Here is a 23,492-nt window from a genome sequence, read left to right as displayed (position 1 = left end):
AGAAATTACTTCGTTCCCCCCGTAAAGGGCTTTTGAAATTCGCACAAGATTTTATGAAACTCAATAGCGCTCAGGAACACAGCGTGGAAGGAAACTTTGGGGTGGAACCAGAGCCATGGAAAACAAAACCTTCGAGTTTCAGAAAGGGCGAAAATAAGTCTAATTTAAAACTTTATAGTACTTGATTTGCTACACGGTTTGAAATCGCATTTGAATTCTGGACTTTATAAATAATAATCAGATTTTTTTTTCTCTCTAGCTTGTCAAATAATCGGATTTTTTTAAAATAAAAACAACAGATTTCGTCTTGCAAGTTCGATGTTCCGTTTTAAACAGCGTGAAAGGGGTTTCTGAAGGTTAGGTTTTAACACTCCACTGTGATCCTTGTAAGTTCACGTACGAAAGTTAACTCGGTATTCTTAGATTTACCAAGATTCGCAAATAAACGTAGTCGTCTTTAAAAAAAAAATTCATGTTAAAAGGTTTTTAACGCTGTAACTGGGTGTACTACAAGCCAGTATTAAAGACGTCACCGTTACTTGGACGATTGTAGCGGTGAGTACGACCTTACGTTCGAATTTAACAGTATCGCTGAGCGCATTTTTGTCCCTGTGACACGGGTACACTTAAGCGATAGCTACTTAATTATGTCTGAGATAATGGAATTTGGAGAGCGCGTGAATCATTGCAAGCAGTTGAAGAAGGACGGATATTGCTATTAGGATTTAAATTGACGTTTTCCATGGCCTATTGCTAGGGACCGGAAAAATTCGCGGATTCAATGACCTCTAGGATAGTCTCCATTATCCTCTGCACTTCTCAAGTGAACACGCGTGTTCATTGTGTACTAAATTGTAAGGCGTCTCCACTGGGTAGCTTGTGATTCGACGCTTCATTGGTCGATAGTCTCTCATTGGCCCAGAGAGCTCCAGTTATACTGCGAGCCAATAGAAGAACCAGCAGAATTGTACACATGTTTGAATTTCAGCCTATCACGAAATGAATCCGCAAATTTTTCCGGTCTCTACCTATTGCTAACCAACAAAAACACACCAAAACGATGGTTAAACCGAACTGAAAAAAAAAACCCACATGATAAAGAGACACAGACATAGAAATTAAAAAGAATCTGATGGATTGTGTAGATTAATATTAAACTTTTAATGCTTAGTTTTTTTTCTTAAGCATAGGCTACAAGCCAAAAGCATGTTTTATTATGATCCCGTGAAAATAATTAGAACAATGTTACAGCACACACGAACACAGTGGTCTGAAATGACGAGACAGTTGAAACAACAACAGTAAATAAAGGCAAATAACAACTTTGGACAGCACGCCGACAATACACCGCGACGCACATGCGAACACAGCGGTGAAATGGAACAGGTGCTCCAACAACACAACGACGACAGAACAAACACACGCAGTAGACTTCCCAATATAAAAAAAATATATTTGGTTGTCTGTAAAGTCGGTTTTCGGACGATAGTTTAACGTGACAACGTCATAACAAAACATTGATGAAATGATTGCATACTTTTATGAATAAAATTGAATCATTTTTATTTTAATAATAAAAAAAAATAATACTTGAAATTATACTAGTAATCAGATTTTTAAAATGCAAGAATAATTAACCTTTATTACCGAAATTGTTGTTGTAATAAGCAATGAAAACCACGTTAACTTTTCACTTCACTTTATAAACAGTCGACGAAACAGTTCACGTGTAGATGACTTGTAATTAATTTTTAAAAAACTGGCGTTTAGCTATAAAGTTTAAATATAATTATGAACAAGTTTTCATATAAATAAAGTGTAATCAAATATCTATCATCAATTATATGAATCACCATAATTTTTTTAGTCAATTGTAACATAACCTATTATTACTGCACTCGTCGACAGCGTAACGGAACACAGCATAACGGAACAATGAGCGTAATGGGACACTTTCTCGTGCATGCAGCTGGCGTTCATCGATTTATTAGACGTTGTCACGTCAAAAAATTGGCGTTTAGGGAACTGAGATCTGTTCTCCTCATCAGGCACAAGCAAACTGACGTGGCATGTTTTTTCCTGAGTAGACAGGAACAGGTTATATAAATCAATGTAGGCTCCCACGTACTCTGAACGCATGGGAAATACCTTTTTTTTTTAACCCGGCTAGTCAGAAGTTAGTAATTTAACACCCAACTCACATATCTGTGCCTCGTAGGCATAAGACACTATGTTACACAAACCATATTTTTCATGAGAGCAAATTAAATAATTTTGAACAATACATCTTCTAATTACTCAACTATTTTAAACCAAAAAAATAGGTGAACTTTATGCATATCATAGATCTTAGAGATTTATGCCTCTAGAAAAAAAAAGTCAAACGGTGGTCAAGTTTATGGTTAAAAGTGAATTTCGCCCAAAAGTGGACATAGTGTCTTTTGCCTCTGAGGCACAGATATTGGTTTTAATAAAAGTCATAAATTCGTGCGTCAGGTAGTTGAGTACCTTAACGGGTCATTATCGAGTTTCTGAAAATCCCGTGGGCGGCGATTTTTTTTTTCAGCACTCGTTTCCGTATTCCACACTGCCCTTTAGTCTGGAAATATCGTCTTCCGATATTCATGCCATACGTTAAACGGTACCTTCTTTGTTGGACAGGGAAATAATATACCAAGTGCGTACCTCGGTCAACTTAATCTTTCGTACTTAATCATTCGATAATTTGGAAGTGCTCATTTGAAAACTGACCGTACACACGCAGTTTCGATCCAAAAAAATTGTTAATAAAAATCATGTCCATTTCCCATATAGTAAAATTGGATTGAATTAAGCTTGAATCAAAGCTTGCCATGGTTTAGTGTGTTAGCTTGAATAAAGCTTCATTCAATTTTACTAGTTCACACATGACAAAATTGCAGCAAGCCTGCCACAACATGCTTGAATCAAACTCGCCATGAAAATTATGCTAGTTTGAATCAAGCTTGATTTAAGACAATGGTTAATGGTTAAAAGCAGACTTTATTCAAGCTTGAATTGTCAAGCTTTCACGTCAAGCTTAATTCAAGTCACATGACAAATATTCCGCAAGCTTACATGCTATGTGGTTTAGAATTTTCTCTTGGAATAAACAGACTGGCCAAATGGAACTAAACTGACAAAACAAATACCCAGATGTTTGCATGAATAATTCACTTATTAAAATGTCTTGATTATTTTCATGAAAAAAAAACAACGTAAAATTATATTTAACTCACTAAACCTAGGGGAAGAATTGTTACCAAAAAGGGGGGGGGGGGAAACAGTGGAACCAGGGGCAAATGCCCCTCCCCCTTCCCCCCGAAAAACCAGTTGTCTGCTACATTAATATTGCCGACAAAAATGATTGTTTCTGAAACAATACATTTTTTAAATATAATTAATGAATTTCTTGTGGCATCATAAAATCTGGTGGTTGGATGTTACGTGTAGTGTGAGTAGAGTACAAATTTATTAATTATAAGACATTTTTTCTCTGGCTACTCTGAAATCATAGAGTGCCCCCTCCGAGGTGAACCTCAGGATCCGCCACTTCTGGGGGGGTGGTGAGGGGGGGGGGATTCATAGCCCACATTGGACTTCTGAACTGACACTACTGTTTCAACAACCCGCCAGTGTTTAAATAATATATAGTTTTATCACGCTCTTCAATGTCACTGCGATTACACTCGACCAGTATTTGCTGAAGCCACGCCTGGTGAAGCAAGTGGTCAGTGCATCACATCCTCGGTCTTCGTTGTGCGGGTTCGAGTCCTGCGTCGGGAATCGGAGAGTTACGCCTCTCATCTCTCTCCAGCATGAGACGGTGATGGTAATTATATAATAACAATAATTATTTATTTCCCATTTTTTTTTTACACTTTGTTAACAAATTCACTTAATTAACAAAGGAAATTTAGCACTCACGAAAGCAAGCTTTTATGTGAGTGCATCTAGTCATCACTTCAAATTACATGCGGTATTTTGACGATTGTAAACATTTGTAAATGTATAATAACTTAGAAATAAATATATAAAATATAACCTAAAAAACTTTACATTAGTTGTATAAAGATTAAAGCTAAAAAGAGCAATTTATTAAAATTCAATATTACGTATAAACAAAAAAAAACGTATAAATTATAACAGTGTTACATGAATAAATGAAAATATAATTAAATAACAAAAATTAGTTTTTAAGTAAAGTACAGGTACAAAGTTATAACAATATATAAAACTTACTTAAATACTAAAGCCATCTCTTCATCAGTACGAATATAAATACAGGTTTACAGACTAAATATGACCGATGGATGTTGCGTGTTAAGTCGTGTTAAGTTGAGGGCTACCAGACGTATCCAACGGGGCAACGCCCGTCGGGTATGCAACGCAACAATGACGTGTGTAGGGCAATGGTGGCTTAAGGATGACTTTTTCGGGACGGGCTATCGCACAAAGAAAGGTCGTAGTTGCAAAAATAAAATGAAAGTGGTCAGATATTGGCCTTTCGAATAGGTATTATTTACAAATTACAGGTTTCAAATACAGTAACCTTAGTATCTCCATGCAACTTTTGATGAGATAAATAGTTTAACATATAAAATTAAATATTTGGGTAAACGTAAATATACACTAATCAATAAAATTTGTCTCGGGAGGGGCTATCGCCCCCACCGCCCCCCTTCTGGAGCCGCGCTTGGTGTAGGGCGTGGAAAAGGGGGGGGGGGGGGCAGGGGACAGGACAAGCGGCGACACCGGCGAATCCTAAGGGACTACCTGCGATACGTGGAGGGAGGGTTGGAGAGGGGTGAGTCACCGACTTGGCGAGCGATAGCGGGGCGACGAGAGACGGGGCCTCGTTCGGAGCATCAATAGGAATGCGTCGCTGAGCGGACGAGTGCGCAGTGGGTGAGTCAGCGTGTTGGGATCAGAGGTGCGATGTGAGTAGAGCGTAGAGCAGTAGAGCAGTAGATCAGTAGATCAGTAGAGCAGTAGAGCGAGACACTGTCAAGTCCGATCTCCAGTTGCGAGAGTGATCTGTGGACTTTTCTGAAAGTGTGATTAATATTTTTTGACAGTCATTTTGGTTGTCGTAGAAGAGAAAAAATGTTTACATGTTAGTAGATATATCTATACCAGGGGCGCAACAATTACATTTCCAAGGAGGGGGGGGGGGGCAATATGCCTTTTTATAAAGAATCATCGATCCCCCCTATTGAAGCGTGGTCCGGGGGTCCTCCCCCGGGAAAATTTGTATTTCCAGGTGGAAAATGGTGCTATTTAAGCAGTTTTATTATCTATAGATTGATTACACAGCACTTTCTTTGCCTCCGTTTGCCCCCACTTCAAGGTTTCATAAGGGGGAGGGGGGCAAAATACCCTTGGCCCCCCCTTCTGTTGTTGCGCCTCTGATCTATACCTATCTAAAAAATAACATATTTTTCAAGAGAGCTCTTTAATAAATTTTATATAGTGCCTCACTTATATACCCATCTGTTTTCTACCTAAAATACGTACATTTTTTTAAATCGTGTAGATCTTATTGGTTTATGCCACTAGAAAGAACAGCGGACGTTGGTTTATGTTTAAAAGTGCATTTTTTTCCCCGAAAGTGGACATAGTTTTATATGCTTCCGAGGCACAGATATACACTCTAAATATTTGGGCTATCGTTTCCGCACCAGTATTTTCCGACTTGTAAGAATGTTTTAAAATAAATATAATGTAACATATTTCTGTGCCGATCTGAAATTGTGCAGCTTTTGCAATAGTGAAATAATTTATGGTATAGGGCGAGCAGTTTCCGAGTTTAATTTTCGCAGAACCAACAAAACATAGGCCCTAATATCGCTCTTTCTTTAAAATATTAATTGGAGATGAATAATGTCCCCGCATATTCGGCGCAGTTATCAATGGTTGAATATTAGAGGTGAAGTAGAGTGTATCACTCGCCCACGGAACTGTTATTGGTTTTTCAGCATTCCGGCTCGAGAAATACTCGTAAATTCGCCGATCAAAATAAGCCAGCTGCCTTATAAGCGATCTCATTGATCAAATTAAACCAGGTGTATTTTTTTTTTTAAGAGTATGAATACCAAAGGGTACGGTAATTATTTTCATAACTCAGCAGAATAACCTTTGCTTTCTTGCAAATGACGTCGATTTCAGTACAAATCCAGGGAGAAGGTTACATTCAACCCCGATATTTTCATCGTGGATAAAATGCAGCCCACGCTAGCTGCAGAAAGATGTTCAGTATTCATCATATGCGCCGGAGGTATTTTACTCCGTGCACACGTTTTAATTGTCGTTTCAATTCAGTATATCCATAAATTAATGTATTGAGTTATATTTTAAAACAACAATGCTTACAAAATAAGAAGAGCTCATTTTAACGATAAATTGTATTTTCATTAAAAGTTTTATTTAATTTAATAACCGTGAAAATAAAAGTTTTTTTTTGTTTTGAGATTAAAAATAATTTTTTAAAAAACTCTTGCCAAAATATGCGCTTGTATGGGTTCAGGTTTAACATTATAAACTGTACAATAACACTTCCGTTGAATGTATAGAACATTGAGAAATTAAATAATAATAATTTCGTTATGGAACAAAATGAAAAAAAAAAAACCAACCCTGCGAAGTAACAGGCGCAAACAGAAGCATTAGAATTTCGCAATCATATGACAACTCCATTGGCGGATAGGATTCACGATCTCAGCGAAGGTGTGTCAAAAACCATGACAGACTTTCACGAGCTGTCATAGTAAACAGCTGTCACAAAACGCCACTTATTATGTTGAACACAGTGTATAAATTGGCCGTGCTTGTAACACCGACTTATACAAAATACAGTGTTTGTGTCGCACTCACGACAGGAATAATCATTCAGCAGCCACGATAAGACAGCTGAAAAAAAGGCTAACTTATCCTGAATACCTTAATGTGCTGTGCCTATAACAGGCATGTGTTAGCAGCCACAACAGCACTTGATGTATTTCGACTACTTTATCTTGAATACATAATGTTGACCGACGACATGCTAGCGTCTGCAGTAGCGGGACACAACTGAAGTATAATGGCCACCTGATCCTAAATACAGTGTAGTACGTGTCGTACTTACGACAGGCATGTGTTCAAAGCCACAGCAGCACCTTATGTATTACATTACGACTACCTTATCCTGAATACAACAAGCAGTCGGACCGGCAACAAGCTAAAGTCAACTGTAGCAGGAGACAACTGAAGTAGAATGGCCACCTTATCCTAAATACAGTGTCGTACGTGTCCTACTCACGACAGGCATGTGTTAAAAGACAACAGCAGCACCTCATGTATTACATCACGACTACCTTATCCTGAATTCATCAAGCAGTCGGACCGGCAACAGGTTAAAGTCAGCAGTAGAAAAGGACAACTGAAGTAAAATGGTCACCTCATCCTGAATATAGTGTATGTGTCGTACTCATGACAGTCATGTGTCGGAAGCCACGATGATAGCACCTTATCCTGAATACATCGTGTTGTCGGACCGGCGACAGGCTAGCGTCTGCAGTAGCATGAGACAACAGATGTAAAAGGGTAACCGTATTACGAATACAGTGTATGTGTCGTGCTCATGACAGCCATGTGTCGGAAGCCACGATAGCACCTGATGTATTAGAACCACCTTATCCTGAATACAGCATGTTGTCGGAGCGGCGACAGGCTAGCGTCTGCAGTAGCAGGAGACAACAGATGTAAAAGGGTAACCGTATTCCGAATACAATGTATGTTTCGTACTCATGACAGCCATGTGTCGGAAGCCACGGTAGCACCTGATGTATTAGAACCACCTTATCCTAAATACATCGTGTTGTCGGACCGGCGACAGGCTAGCGTCTGCAGTAGCATGAGACAACAGATGTAAAAGGGTAACCGTATTCCGAATACAGTGTATGTGTCGTGCTCATGACAGTCATGTGTCGGAGGCCACGATAGTACCTGAGGCATTAGAATCACCTTATCCTGAATACAGGCTAGCATCGACGGTAGCAGGAGAACTGAAAGAAGTGAAAGGGTGACCGTACCCCGCATACAGTTTATGTGTGTCGTGTTGGCGACAGTAACGGATGAACTTTCGGTATGAAGAGAGGAGGGTGGAGGGGGAGGAGATGATAACCCCCACCCCTTACTTCTAAATCTCGTATACCTATCCGTTGCGGGCTAGTCGCTGATCCAATTAGCGCTAATTGCGCGCGATTACCAGACTCACCCCCCCCCTCTCTTCACCGTCGCGCTGTCTTCCCGGTCTCGTGACTCATCAACTCGCTACCAACTCACCTCTCTCACTCCGTCGGGGGTCGGTGTCTTGCAGGTATCGACGCCGAGAAACCTTGAAAAGACGCTCACGCACGATCAGTCACGAACTGTCAGTTCAGACGTAGTGGAAACTGTCAGTTCACACGTAGTTGAAACTGTCAGTTCACACGTAGTTGAAACTGAACAGTCAACTGTCTTGTGTGAGCCAAGGACGGTGGACTGGTCAGTCGGAACTGATTTTCCCGTCAAGTCGTACCGTGGGCTATCAACAACCAGACGATTTTCAACAAAAATAAATGTGTACATTACATCGTTTCTATGTCAAATGTACGTAAGAAAATTATTTTGGTATTATGTAACTAGCATGTCGGTGAAGCGAACCCATACGTTTTGCCCCTACCAATAATAACTTTGAAATTAGAAGAAATGAATTTTTATCATTAAAAAAAAAAGAACCTAAATCCACAAATAATCAACATCACCTCTTATAAATCAATAACCGGAAATTTTAATACATTCACTACGTAAAAAGATAAAAAAAAGAAAAACATAACCTCAACTTAACTACCTACTAAAAAATAGCCAATACTCGCAACATTTACCACACAATAACGTTAAAATTTTCTTGAAAATAAAAATACAATCACCTAAAGCTTAAGAATTAGAATAAATGAAGTTTTATTAGAATAAATGAAGTTTTATCCTCGGGAAAAAACCTATGAACTTAAATACACAAATAATCAACATTCACTACGTAAATAAATAAACAAAAGTAAATCTCTCAACGTGGTCAATTTAACTTCACTTACTGCTACTACAGCATGTCAGTGACGCGAACTCACAAGATTTTACCCATCCAAACAGAGTCCAACACGCACATGATACAGTCGAGTATGTACAATGTATTAGTGTATATATGCGTATACATGTACACAGGCCGCTGCGCGTCGCCAGTCTGGCGCAAACACGTCACTAGCATGTCGGTGACGCGAACCCATAAGTTAAAAATCGCACAACGTGGCTTAAGAATTTTTCACTTCAAAAACAGTAAATACAGACTAAATCACAAACTAAGATAACACAGCGACAGACAGAGGAATCCAACGATGATAATAAATATATAATCTGGAAAAAAAAATAATCCGACAATACAGCGACCCTTATATGAACCCAGCGATGAAATTAAACTGGTATTCTAACAACACATCGACGAAAGCAAAGATTAACACAGTAGGCTTTTCAAGATGATACTGTGTGTCCAAACTGATGTTTTATATCAATCTTCGACATTGCAAGAGTCAATCAAAGAACGTAGGCCTATATTTTTTTTTATTTTTGCAATACACACTCGTATAAACTGTGACTTAAGCACGACAAAAACTTTTCCATTAGAAATATTTTCTTCTTCTTTTATTCATCGTGTCGCGCGAGTGCGACATTACTGAAATGGGCGCCAGTATATTGTTTTCCAATGATGGTCAAATTGGTCCATTGGTAATACAATCACTATTTGTTTCGTTTTTGAGATTTTGTTTTCCTCATTTTTCGTTTGTGGAATCTTTTAATAAGTTCGTTTACAATTATTTTTCAGAATTGGTATCAGGTTTCGATTAAATAAAATTTATAGAACAGGTAAAATGAAACCAACTGGTAAACATTTTCGGCTGTCGTGTATGTATTGTGATTGTAAAGGCGGGAAAAATTTGTAATAAGATTTTGTTAGTTTCGGTTTGTGGCGCGGTCGAAAACTGCCATTTCGACAGTAAGGCGGTATTTTCCTTATGCGTCGCGTGTGTCGCGTCGCGTGTGTCGCGTCGCGTGTGTCGCGTCGCGTGTGTCGCGTCGCGTGTGTCGCGTCGCGTGTGTCGCGTCGCGTGTGTCGCGTCGCGTGTGTCGCGTCGCGTGTGTCGCGTCGCGTGTGTCGCGTCGCTAGTGTCGCGTCGCTAGTGTCGCGTCGCTAGTGTCGCGTCGCTAGTGTCGCGTCGCTAGTGTCGCGTCGCTAGTGTCGCGTCGCTAGTGTCGCGTCGCTAGTGTCGCGTCGCTTGTGTCGCGTCGCTTGTGTCGCGTCGCTTGTGTCACGTCACGGGTGTCGATATTATGTGATTCCGCGATTACGCAGGAGAGTGCACCAAACCAGCTGCTCACAGGCGAAGAAAAAAATCACGTGAGCGAGTCATTCAGTACTCGCCAGAGATGTGTAAATAATCTAACCTCGGTAGCAAAGCAAATACACGTGTTCTCATACGCAAGAAACGCGGACATGAAATTTAACGTAGAATTAATTAAAATAATGCCTAGCGTAATAAATACACGCAAACTGTGTATTCAACTGCATTTCCGGACGCGAATCACACGTAGTTTCCGCACCCGCCGCTAGGATTCGCTACCGGAGCAGCTACGAAATTTTAAACAGTATACAGTGCCTGGCAAACTTTTAAGACCACTAGCTTATTTAATATAAAATTACCCTAGTTTTTGAAATTTTTAGTCACACAAACAATAATTTGTATGTATAGGTATATCTAATCTATATTTTTATCTATCTTTTTACATGTCACAGTTTTGACATAGGTATGTAAAAACTCGCGTGTATTCGAATGCAACGTTACGTCAACATTTCAAAGCAATCGATGAACAACTTTCGGAGATTTAAGATTTTGAATAAATTAACATTTACATATTTATTTACGTATATTTGAACTTGTTTTCTGGTTTTTGAGGGTTTTTTTTTCTTCAGGAAAGACTACCTGTTACAGTCGTTACCATGCTGTGACTTGCTGAAAATTTTTATCTAATTTTTCATTCTAATGTTTCTAGACCCCAAAAGCAACGTGATCTCAAAAGTTTATTTATAAAGCCCATATATGACACTTTTTTTTTCGTGGACGAGTTAACTGCCTTAAGTTTGAAAAAAAAAAATTACTTATACAAAAAATGTATTAATGGAAATTATCTATCGAGTTTTTAAATGAGCATAATCGGACCAAAAACAGGGAGGATTTTTAATTTTTTTTTGTATTTTATGTTAGTTTATGTTTAAAATTATCAAATTGTTTATCGATTTCTCCAACAAAATAGCCCGTGGGGGGGAGGGGGGGGGTTGTTCATTATTGTAGGTGATGCGGTTAATGCCTTTCCCAATATCCCTGATTTGTACCTACTATTTATGTGTTAACCATCTCTAATGACCTTCCTGTCGACAACACAGTGAGACCTTTGTAAAAAAAATAAACTCGTTAAATTTCGGAAATCTAAATTTTTGTACCAGCAGACGTAGTTATACAATAAATGTAAGTTTATTTAAGATAATGTTTCGTTTATTATTATTTTTGAAACAAAATTTTTTTTAATATTCTTTTATTTGATTCTTTGAAATTATATTTTGAACTAGGATTAGATACACATTTATTTTATATGTTATACGTTTGAATTAACCGGAGTAGTAATAGTTATGTTCTTTGAACCTAAAGAATTTGGCGATGTTTTAGTCTATTTTCAGTGGATTTGTGGCATAATCGATAATCCTCGTTTTATCTTTACGTTTTTGGTTATATTCAATATGTACACAGCCGTTATAAGTTCAGTTTTTAAGAATTTAATTTACTTAATTTTTTTATTTTTTTTTAAAATAATATTGTATGGTTGCAGTCACCAAAGTTTCAGAATCAAGATTAATAATAACTTTTCTGCTGAATGAGTCATCAAACATCAGAAACCAAACGTGGAATACCTCGTGTGCAGGTAGCAGTCGCCAGAATTCAGAACCGACATCAGAATTAACTTGTGCGGCGAACATGCGAACCACACGTGTTGACTTCCGCGAACATCGGGTGATGTACTTTGGCGAGCCAAAGTAAACTTTGTGGTCCGTGAAGCTATGCATTTTGCATACTTGAATAGCCCCGCAACAAGATATAATCGCAAATTAAAAAAAAAGGGGGGGGGGGTTGTCTGTAAAGTCGGTTTACGGACGATAATTTGACTTGATAACGTTATAAGAAAACATTGATGAAAAATTGCATACTTTTTAATATTCAAATATTATTTACATTTTTTGAAAATGTAATTTAAATTATTTGTTCAAATATAATCACGAATAATTAGTTATAGAAATAAACTGAAATCAAATGAATGTCAATAAATTGTTAATTTGAAATGACGAAATTAGACAAACGAATCAAATTTTTTAAATTGCTGCTTTTAAAAAGCCCGCCTTAACCTGTTTGATATTATAGAAGATTTTCTCGCACGGTGGTTGGCCGGTTCTTGCACGCTCGGCTCAGGCGGGACGTGACAACGAGTCATGCTTTTTTTTTTTCCGTGCGTGCAGCCGGCGTTCATCAATTTTTTAAGACGTTGATCACGTCAAAAAAAAATAATAATCTACGATCTTGGTGGCGTAGTGCAGACACGGAAATTAACGGCTTCACCGAACATTGTAACCGATCCTTTTGTTTCTCCCATTGCACGCGCCTGTGTCCGCTTACTCGGTCGTGGTAGAGACGTAAAGAGCGTCGATGGTTGAATGGCAGCGGTGGGGGGAAGGGGGAGGGAGGACAGTGACGAAGTCAGGCCTGCAGGTGGTTTTTTTTTCTGCACAGTCTGTTGTGGAACAGGTGAGTGCGCGGGTGTCTTTCGAGTCGTTCCGTTTTACGAAAACCGGCGATCGGGATGGTACGCGCGTAATTATTAACCGTTCGCTCTCACACGCCATTTTCCATAAAATTATTTTTATTTGAGTGTAACATCTTAGCTCTCGGTATACGGAATCTGTTGGGAGTAGTTTCGTTTGAATGCGATACGTTGAATGGCACGGGAATGTGTTGCACCAGTGTTGCCACCCTTGGCGGATAGTGCGGAACCAAAGTTCACAAACCAAAGGGAATCTTTACAGTGTTAACAGTTCAGTGAATTTTTAACAGGGGTGGACAGTGAAAGGTCCAAAGCGGTTTTATTTTTGTATATTTTTTAAAAGTTTTTATTTCGCTTTTTATTGGAGCTGTTCCATTAGGTAGGTTTTTAACATTTCGTTCTGTAAATCTAATAATTCGTTATTCGACGTAGCTGCTCCGGCAACGAATTCTAGCGGCGGTTTGCGGAAACTAGGTACGCCCAGAAAAAAACACGATTTGCGTGTTCATTTAAAAGAATTCTACGTTAAATTCCGTGTTCCGATTTTGGCATCGTAAGTACATATTTGCAATACGAGAACTCAACGAATTCGCTTGTCGCCGAGGTTGTATGTTACACATATCTAGTGGATACTGCTCGACTCGCTGGCATTTTTTTTTCTTTTTATTTTCTCTTTGTGATACGCGTATTTGAGAGGCTTTTCCCTGTAAATTTTATCCGTATTTTCTTTGCATGCTTCGTTTATCATAGAATTTTACGTCGTGTCGACGTCAAGTGGACCTTTTTATTTTCATTGGCTGCTGAGCGTGATGGTTCTTGTCGTGTCGTGACGTGTCGTGTTCGTCGTGCTGTTGTGACTCCAGCCTTTGAATATATATACTGCATAGAAGTCGCGAGTGGATAGGATTTACTCCACGTTTTTCAGGAGCGTATGACGAGCAGCTTGGGAACTTCACCGCTGCAGTGCGCTGCCGTTAACGCCGTGTATCGTCTCAGGTTGTTGTTTGCACGTTAGAGCGCAGCACTGTCGCCCGCTGTCATTCCCCTGCACCCCCCACCACCTATCATTCACTGCAGCTCAAGGTCTTTCAACGGGAGGGGGAAGGGGTGTTTGAAAGAGTTCGACACTTGCCCGCTAGGGACCACCGCATGTCGATGCCCCTAGAGATGGTGGCGATTGCGGCGGTGAATTAACCAACTACCTCGAAACCGTATTAGAAATTTTAACCTGGGCTGGCGACTTCTATACAGTATATATATTCAAAGATCCAGCTTAACCAATCGCTGTTCGAAGCTTCCACGACTTCAGCGACAAAATTCGTGGGCACGACAGACTTTCCCGGCAGGAAAGAATTTTTCTCTTCGCATCGCGTCGCGGGCGTAAAGTTATTGAAATGAGCATTAGAATATTTATTTTTTTTAATGGTTGGACTGGTGCACTAGTAATATTATTGTTTTTGAAGGTTTTTTTTCACTTGATTTATCTCTGAAAATCGGCCGCAGTTTACCTTAATATAACTAGAAGATTAAATGATACAATAAAAAAATAAGAACAAATGAAGTTATAATAATGTATCACAAAATAAACTTAAACGGGTGGGATTGCAGAATAGAACAAAAAATATAACGTAGGTGAAATATGAAAGGTAACGTGTTCGATACTGAAGTAGTTTATATATATATAATACCATAACCGAGAGTAATATATCTTCTTCATCGTGTTATATACTAGAATAAATATGGCTGTAGTATATAAAACGATATCCGAAAAATTAGTTTCACACAAAAAAAAAAAGTAATTTGTTAATGTTCTCCGCCCTAAAACACCAAGAATGTAGACGTCAGAGCCACCACGTATTTGATGCCCATGTTAGGGTATCGCGTTGTTAAACTAGTACTCCCGTGAAATCTTTGAAATGTTTTAAATAGTTGAGTAGACTTTGTAAACAAATTTATCTCAAACGTGCTGATTAGGAGAAAAAAAAATTTGCCTAATAAAAATTTCTAGCAAAGAACGTTTGGTGCATGACCGGTTCGTTGTTGTTTGTTTCGCGGGGTGAAATCCAATGTGTTCGCAAATTGCGCGGTATTTTTCGCTGTCGCGTCGCGTAGCGTCGCGTCGCGGCAGTCAACGCTGTTGCGATTCCGGAGTAGCCTCTACGGTCAACGCGATCCTCATGCACAGCGAAGACCGAGGCGATCAGCTGGTGGAACTCGTGTTCAGCCGGGAACCGTGACCCGTGATCCGTGTCCTCGCGTGGGCGCACGGTGCAGCGGTGGAAGTTGTTCTCGTGCCTCGACGGGACCGCACCGACGCGCGTCGGTTCAGACGTCGTTTTACTTCCGACCAAGCCTGCGGGTGGCGTAGAAGCCCGTGGCCTGACTCGCTGACGTCATCTCGGCTGAAACTGCGGGTGAGCCAGATATGTCAAGCTATTTATTCTATTTTAATTTGATGTGTTGAATTAGAATGTCCCAAAAAATTTTACTCACGTGGAATGACAAAAAAATAGATATTTATTTTTATTTTAGAACACGCCAGGGAAATTTTTCCCCCACCCCCACCCCTTCTGTATTTATTTAAATAATTCTTCACTACATTTAAATTGCCTTTAAATTAAAATCACATTAATCAAAACTTCATTTGTCTTTTCAAATGAAAATTTATCATTTCTGACCACGAACGTACGCATAATTTCGTTTGGAGAGGGGAATTAATATAGCAATTTGGCTTTCAAATTATACGTTTTGTTGGTAGGAATGACAGATTTTTTTTTCTTAAGGTGTCGTCCTCTGTGTTTGCTGCTGTTGGGGACGACCTGTAACTATAGGAAAATGACTTACCGTGACACACACGCACAAAAATGTTTCATAAACAAAAACATGGTCGTTTATTACACAGAAAAATAGGTTGGTGAGCACCACAAATATTTAAAACAATTTAAATTATTAGTGGCCACAACAACACGTTTTTCGTTCTTTAAATGATTTGTGCAATGGGGAATTTTGATTTAATGCAATTTTTTTACATGCGCCATTGAAGTTTTGCACTGTTTTTCATGGAAAAATTCCGAAAATAAAAAATAAATAAAAAATTTAAATAAAAAAATTCACAGAAAACAAGACTGAATCAGCTGATATTGAACAAACAGAACCAAAGTGTGTGTCTCCTAGATGCTTGACGTTTTACACATTTGGTAGGATTTATGTATCGGTGAATTCTCCGTTCTGACAGCGCAAACGAAACTTTGTTGCATTTTTTCAAATTCAAAAACAGTGATGAATTCTTCATATTGCACCCTTACATACAAATTTTTAGCTGGTTGTTTAGTTGTCAACATTAACTATGTATCATGTACGATTAAATTAGTGGTTACTTCATTTTTCGTAGCTACCTGAAAAACTTCCTGGAAAAAACAAAAGTGATATGACATGCGAATCAGCCTACAGATTTCCTCGCTAGTAAAACACACCCAATATAATTTAATTATTTGTAAGACTTAGGGTTATTTCTAGATACTCCCGGGAAAATAGATCTCTACGCTAGATAGCTAGACCAAGTGCCAATTCGTAAGTCGTTTGAATCTATTTTATGTATTTTCAATATTTTTTATTTGTGTTTAAAAATTTACTAAACTATAAAAAATTCTCTTTTATTTTATTTTCAAATCTTAAGCTATCTTCTTAAATTCCACGAATGAAACCAACAGCGATTGAAAGCGGGTAGAAGAGGAAAGTAGATTAGATTACTATCTACACTTTCTGAAGAGCAGTGAGTGGCGAAGTAAATACTTGCGCCTTTATTTAATTGAGCATTTATTAATAGCTGGCCGTCGGGAAGAAAATTAAAATTTGGCGCTTGTGAATAAACTGTCACTAGCGTGCAAGAAGTTTTCCGTGAAGATATATTTTTATTCTTGAATCAGGTTACTTTATGGCTTATTTACTGTTCTCATTTTCATTTAATACGGAATGAAACAATCACAATTTTCGTTAAACTGTTTGGTAGCTGAGCTGTTTTTCAAGACCTAGACGATCCATAAAATTGCAATAGTCAAGCGAGTAGCAAGAAAAGTAGATCGGTGATCTCGAGTTAAACGAGTCATGCGATTACTTTGAGAGGTCTTTTTTTGCAATGAGTAAACACTGCAGATGTGAAGCTAGCAAACTCGCTCCGCTTGCTCTACGTAATCGAGGCACGAGTGCGATTGCAATGACAGCAACGAAAGAACTCGTAGGCGAGTAAGAATGAAACTCGCACAATGTATAGATTCCTTGCTATATTGAGAGAGTTAAGTAGTGGCAAAGACACTTGGAAGTTATTAGCTAGAAATCTGGACAAGCGCCACTGAGTTGTATTTGTTGAATTTTGTATTTATTTATTTTTAATTTAATTCTGTTCAACCCAAGTAGAGTTAGATGTTCTGGGATATAGAACATGTTAGTATATGCATGCATATCAATTTATATTTAAATAAATTTAAAAAAAGCGTTTAAGTAGAAAAAACTCGTCATAATTATTGAATATACAGTTCAATTAAAATATATATAACATGAAACAACGTATACATGAATGAATTTAATTAATATTTACTCACATAAAATGAATTTAATAAACAATAAAAAAGATTTATACTGAAATCAGCACTATTAACCCAATATTATTATATTCTTAAAAACGTTTCGTGAATAGACACCTATCGGATGTGCTGAGTTTTTTTTTTTAAATCTCGTATTAATTTTTATGGAGCTTTGCACAATGTATGTGTAGGCGGGGCCCTTCAATAATAGCAGTAACAAGGAAATGAATCATTGCGTTGCATGCGTATCCAGAACCCAGTATCTCATAGCTTTATACTTGATGCATCTCTTCAAAATCAAAAATATTTTGGTAACTTTACGGTTAAAATCACAAACATATATAAATGCTTAATTAATTTTCATATTTTAGTTTAAAACACCTACTGGATATGCTACACAGAAAATTGTATACATATTTTCAAACTCAAATATATTTGAATATTTTTTTCAGCGTTGCGCCATAAATACACCCAATTGCTTTCTGTTTTTTTAAATATTTTATATTAAAAGACAACTGAATTAGCAAAAAAAAAAAAGTGAAGTGAACTGATCGTCACTTCTGTACTTTTGAACGCCGCGCGCGCGCTCGTTCGTGGCTTTCCCTTTCCCCTCCCTAGCGGGAGACCTAGGATGCACATAAAGTTCTGCCATGCCCGATTACACACGAACAATTCTCCTTCGGCCAACTTCGGGATTTGTTTTAATTTTTGCGCAGGAAAAAATGAATTCAAATATTAGTAAAAGTGGTCGGTTAGGTTAGCTACATTGAAACACTTTAAAACACTATGGACGGTTATTTAGGTTAGTATAGCTACATTAAAATAAACAAAGAAATATAAACATATATAAAAAAAACCGAGGTTGGCCGAAGGTGAATTGTTCGGGTGTAATCGCGAATGGTAGAACTTTATGTGCGTCTTAGGCTTCCCGTTTCTCATGTGATTTCTCTCGTATTAATCGATCTTTGAGACCGATTAAAAATCGATTATGACGGTCACCGGCTCGGTTTTTTCCCTTCCCCCTTTCCTTGGCGCTGTCTTGCGCGTAGCGATTGATCGTAAGTGGCCCAGCGGCGGTCGGGAGAGTCGCTCTCTCAACATGATTAAATGTGAAACGCGGATCGATTACGGGCAGCTGGCGGGGGGGAACTGAGGATAGGTTTTGGTAGGAGTGGCTCACGCAAACAGCATCCTGCCATCTTTTTTTTAAATGTTTTTTTTTTTCTTTTCTTGGCAACCCGATGCCTCACGCCAGATCCTTTTCGCCAGAGTGCCGTGGTGGTCCGTCAATATTTGGCGGTGCGACATATCCCTATTATAGCTTCACGGCGTGTGTAGGGAAAAAAAAAAAAAAGGAATTGTGTTGGAGGGAGTGAAGGATTTCATCTCCTTCCCCCCTTCCCTTCAACACCTCTTTCGGTTCTCTGGGAGAGAGAGAAAAGGGGGGGGGGGGGAATGTGAGCGAGTCTTTCGGTTCTCGCCAGTGACTTGTAACATCCAACCTCGGTAACTAGCAAATTCGTGTTGCAAACACACTTATAATAATACGAAACTCACGAATTACACGTAGTACACGTCCGCACCCGCCGCTGGAATACGCTGTCGGACCACCAAATCATTCGGTTTGTGGACCCGAGATTTAAAAATATACAGTGAAAAAGGTTCCGGTAAAAGAAGAAAAAGACTCGAAAATTTTTTTTCACGTGTTCTCATGTTGCAAATGCACTCAAAATACAAAAAAAAAAAAAGAACACGAAATTTAACGTTTAAATAATTACGAGCGTGATAAACATACGCAAATTGTGTTTTTCGACTACATTTATGAAAATTAATTTTACCTTAATAGACTGCTCATCTTGTAAAAATTCATTACACACATAATATTTTATTTATTTATTTATTCAATTTTTGTTCTGTGGATCCCATATGGAGGTAAGGACTCCGGGATATAGAACAAGCCAATTAATACAAATATATACACATATACAAACAAACTGTACAATCACAAAAACTAAATATTACACAGTACTTTTACATTTCAAAAGTAAGAAAGAGAGATTAAAAAAAACACGGGTACATAAAAAAGAACATGGGTACACAGGAAATTGTATAAACTGAAGTCTAAACCTCAGAGTGAAGAATTAGTTTACAAAACTCAATATTCTTCTCGTTTTGTGATGTATTTAAATAAAATTTACCAGAGTTTAGTTTTCTTAACTGTTATTAGGTCAAAGAATTCTATCAGAGAGTAGGAAGGATGTTCTAACAGAACTTGTTTGATTGTTCTTTTGAATTTAGGTAAATCGGTTATATTTGTGACTATAAAGTTTCCCCCTTGGATTTGTGAACTTTGGTTTGCGCCATCCGCCACAGATTGTAGCACCGCCTGTTACACATTTCTGTTCATTTTACTTTCTCTAATTCACGAAATTACTCCAAACAAATGCCATATACCGAAAGCTAAGATGTTGCACATGAAATAAAAAAAGGACTAAATCCACGCTCGGGAGCGTAAAAAGAACATAATTTGTGTTTGATCTCAAATTCTTTCGTTTTATTGTTGGTAATGATAGATATTTTAGGATATCGTAGGATTCAAAAAGGGGTGGGGAGGAGATATATTCCCCCCACCGCCCCAAAAAAATCTTCCTCTTACTAAGTCCATGTCCACGTGCTATCGGAAAACTAGGAACTGTCAGAAAGTGCACTTATTGACAGACATGTCGAAGCCACGCGGCGTATTGTGCCGTTTTTCTCTGAATCTCCGCAACTTTGTAAAATTGCCCTTTGATGGTGAAGGACATTCCGAAATGAGCGATGCACCGATACAATTTTTTTCAAGTAGTTTCAAAGTAAACAGCTCGCAATTGTCACTGTATCATTAAGAAAACCCGAATAACAGATACAGGAAGATGAATACAAAAAACACACAGAAAACCAGCCGAAATCAGCCGATGTCGAATGTTAAAATGTGAAGGCGGCACAGAGAAACCCGTGGAAGGGATTGGTCAAAACAATATTACAGCACAAACGGAACACAATTGACTGACCATGACGAGTAATTTGCTACAACATTGGAAAACAACACGACATCCAGAGGGACCCAATGATGATACTATCATTTGACATTGGTTGATTTTGGCTTTTTTTTTCTGTGTGTTTATGTATTATTCTCTCTTTGACTGTTCTTCAGGTTTTCTCTACGACATACAGCGCAAACTATCAATGGCGTAGTTCCAAAATAATGATTTAAATCAATGTTTCACATTGGAAGAAGCATTCAAAGAAACTCTATTTTTTTTTTTTTTTTTGCCAGTCAGTGTGAAAGACGGTACAAATTAATCCAAAGATTAACAAAAATTTGGCAGGAATTTTTTACGAATTAATTTTCTAGAACAGTAATGAATATGTTTGTGCATATGTTTCGTCAAACCCTAAAATACTCATCATCCTCTTAATATGTAGATAATGATTCAAAGACCTAGGCACAGGGCTTTTTTTCATTGTTATGAAAAGCCGACTGAAATGGGGCAGCAATCGCATGAACGTGGATCGAACAGTAGAACGAACCTGTTGGTAATTTTTCATTATAGATCAGAGTCGGGAGTCGCTACCTCAGCTTTGAAAAGGATTGGAATCACGGCAGAGAGTCCCATTTAACCGGTTTATTGCGGTCAGCTGACGCGATTCTGTGCGGATTTTTTTTCAAACCAACTAATCTCTTCATTCACTCGCTGGAACGAAACTTCCTCAGAGTAATCATGTTTACTTGTTAACTCGCTGCTCTCGTTTCTCTTCAGCGAGTAAGTGTACAGATTTAGTTTTTTCTCTCTCGCAAACTCGCTTGATAAATAATTCATGGACATTTTCATTTTCTTCTCAAAGTGAATTTACGTAATATACTGATATGTTAGCGGGCTATCTTTGCCAGCTGTGATTAAGAGGACTAGACCCCGGTATGTGCACCTTGAGTTAGAGTCTAGTTAACAACAGTCATTCTCACAATCCAGATCTTTTTAAGAGACCTAGTACTGGCATCACCAGTCGAGCACTGGGGACATCTTTCCCTGACGCCAAGAGTGTCCCCTGCCGGAGTGTTCCTGTTTGGGAAAGGTGCTGAAACTTGGGCAGAACAAACCTCCAGCCAGCACCAACCCATTGTACTACTGGCCGTTACACCCATCACAAGCTAGCTGCATTTTCCCAGGTCCCCCAGTCCCAGCCTCATACAGAAAAGAAGAGGACGTGGGTGACAACTCACCCAAATCCTGAAGCAGATACACATCTTACAATCACAATCGGGTAAGCTGTAAGAACCCCGGCTACGACGATATGCTGAAGCCACCCATCCCAGCATGGACATGTTTTCAGGCTATCTTAACCTGCATGGAGGCAAAGACTGGATCCTGGCATGTGCACCGTTAGGTTGGGTCCAGGTAAAAACATTCAAAAACATACATATCTTCTGACAGCACAAATCACTGTACTCATTGCTTCGTGCAAGTCCATTTCCCCCTGTACCTGCACCCCATAGGTAGAACCAGGGGGTGTGAGCTATTCGTCTAAATGAATAGTGCCAGATCTATTTGACTGGAGCTAGGATCGTGAGTCCTGGAAGTATCCATTTGTATGTCATCACTACCCCCACTGGGATGTTCCGAGCAGGAGTGGAACGAACTTTGGGAGACCAGTCCTCCAGCCGACCACGACCCATCATTCTTGCCCTTACACACACCATAGGCCTTGCTGCGCCTTGCTGCGCCTTGCTGGTACCCCACAGCTCCAGACAAGCCAAAACGCGCAGGGCAACATGCTACCAGAAGGAGAGACACTCCTTCCAATCGCAGTCCAGTCCAGATATTTTATGTACGGACTGAGAACTGGCATCCCCATTAAGACACTGGAGGCATCCTTCCTAAACATTTAGACTGTATCACCGGGGCGTTCCTATGTGGGGAAAGTGCTGACCTTAAGCTAACAAGACCTCCATACAGAACTACCCCATTGCTCTAGCCCTTAAACCAATATAAGCCAACTGCAGGATCTCCCAATCCCAGCCCAATCAAGAGCTTAAAAGGATGCATTGTTATCTGAATCCAGAAGGAGATACACTTCTTCCAATCACAATCGGAAAAGCCAATACAGACTCGGCTATGGCGAGAGGCAATGGACATGTACTTAGGTTCACACCTCAAATTCATCAATACTCCCCCAGGCATGTGATCCCGCTAGGGTTTTATCCTGGTTAGGAGAAAGATGGGTCTTTTACATTCCTGACACTGTTACCAGTGCCAAACATGGGTTCCGAGAACCGGGAAATAGATTCGCCATTTCCAATAGCAGCATGTTACTGGTGAGCGCACGGCTAGGTCGAGAGGTTGAGGAGACCCATCCCAACATCGGCGAGAGGCAATGGACAGCTCGATTCGATACCCATGGAACAACATTTCGCATAATCTAAAAATGATAGAGTAACCACCTAATAAAAATAGTGAATAATCTCGCCAAATGGTGTGAAATGTTTTTACTCATATGTTGGTGATTTGCATTGAAGCGTTGTTTAACTCTATAATTGTTATGCTTTGGCACTTTTGCTATACAATATTAGCGAGAACTGTGTGGTTGTTATACTCTTTCGCGCTCGTGAGGATACTCTCGTGAGGATACTCTCGTGATATCAAACCAAGTTAATGATATCCAAAATCCAGAACTTCATTTAAGGGAAGAAATGATTAAAAACCCTTATCGACAGATGCTTATTCAAGGTATTTAAGCATAGTTTTATAAACTAATCTTGGCGATGCTCTTGCCTTCTCTCACAAGATGTGCTGATGAGCATATGTGAAGTTCGCATTCGCCTCTTTGACTATCCTCGTTATGTATAAGTAACTAGTTAATTTTAATTTCCTGAAGCCTCACCACTCCGGAAACAATCATTTCGTGCATTCGACTGTTCTGTGG

The 23,492-nt window shown here is 38.9% G+C and overlaps 1 protein-coding gene across 2 annotated transcripts in view; it reads right to left on the bottom strand.

Annotated features, from left to right (window-relative positions):
- LOC134540839 (prothoracicostatic peptide) overlaps positions 1–23,492 on the bottom strand; it is a 163,411-nt gene that overhangs the window by 27,445 nt on the left and 112,474 nt on the right. The gene's annotated exons all lie outside the window — the stretch shown is intronic.

Source organism: Bacillus rossius, chromosome 17 (assembly GCF_032445375.1).
Source record: "Bacillus rossius redtenbacheri isolate Brsri chromosome 17, Brsri_v3, whole genome shotgun sequence".
Classification (NCBI taxonomy): Eukaryota; Metazoa; Arthropoda; class Insecta; order Phasmatodea; family Bacillidae; genus Bacillus; species Bacillus rossius.
Note: the sequence above shows the minus strand (reverse complement) of the source record. Positions and strands in the feature narration are given on the sequence as shown.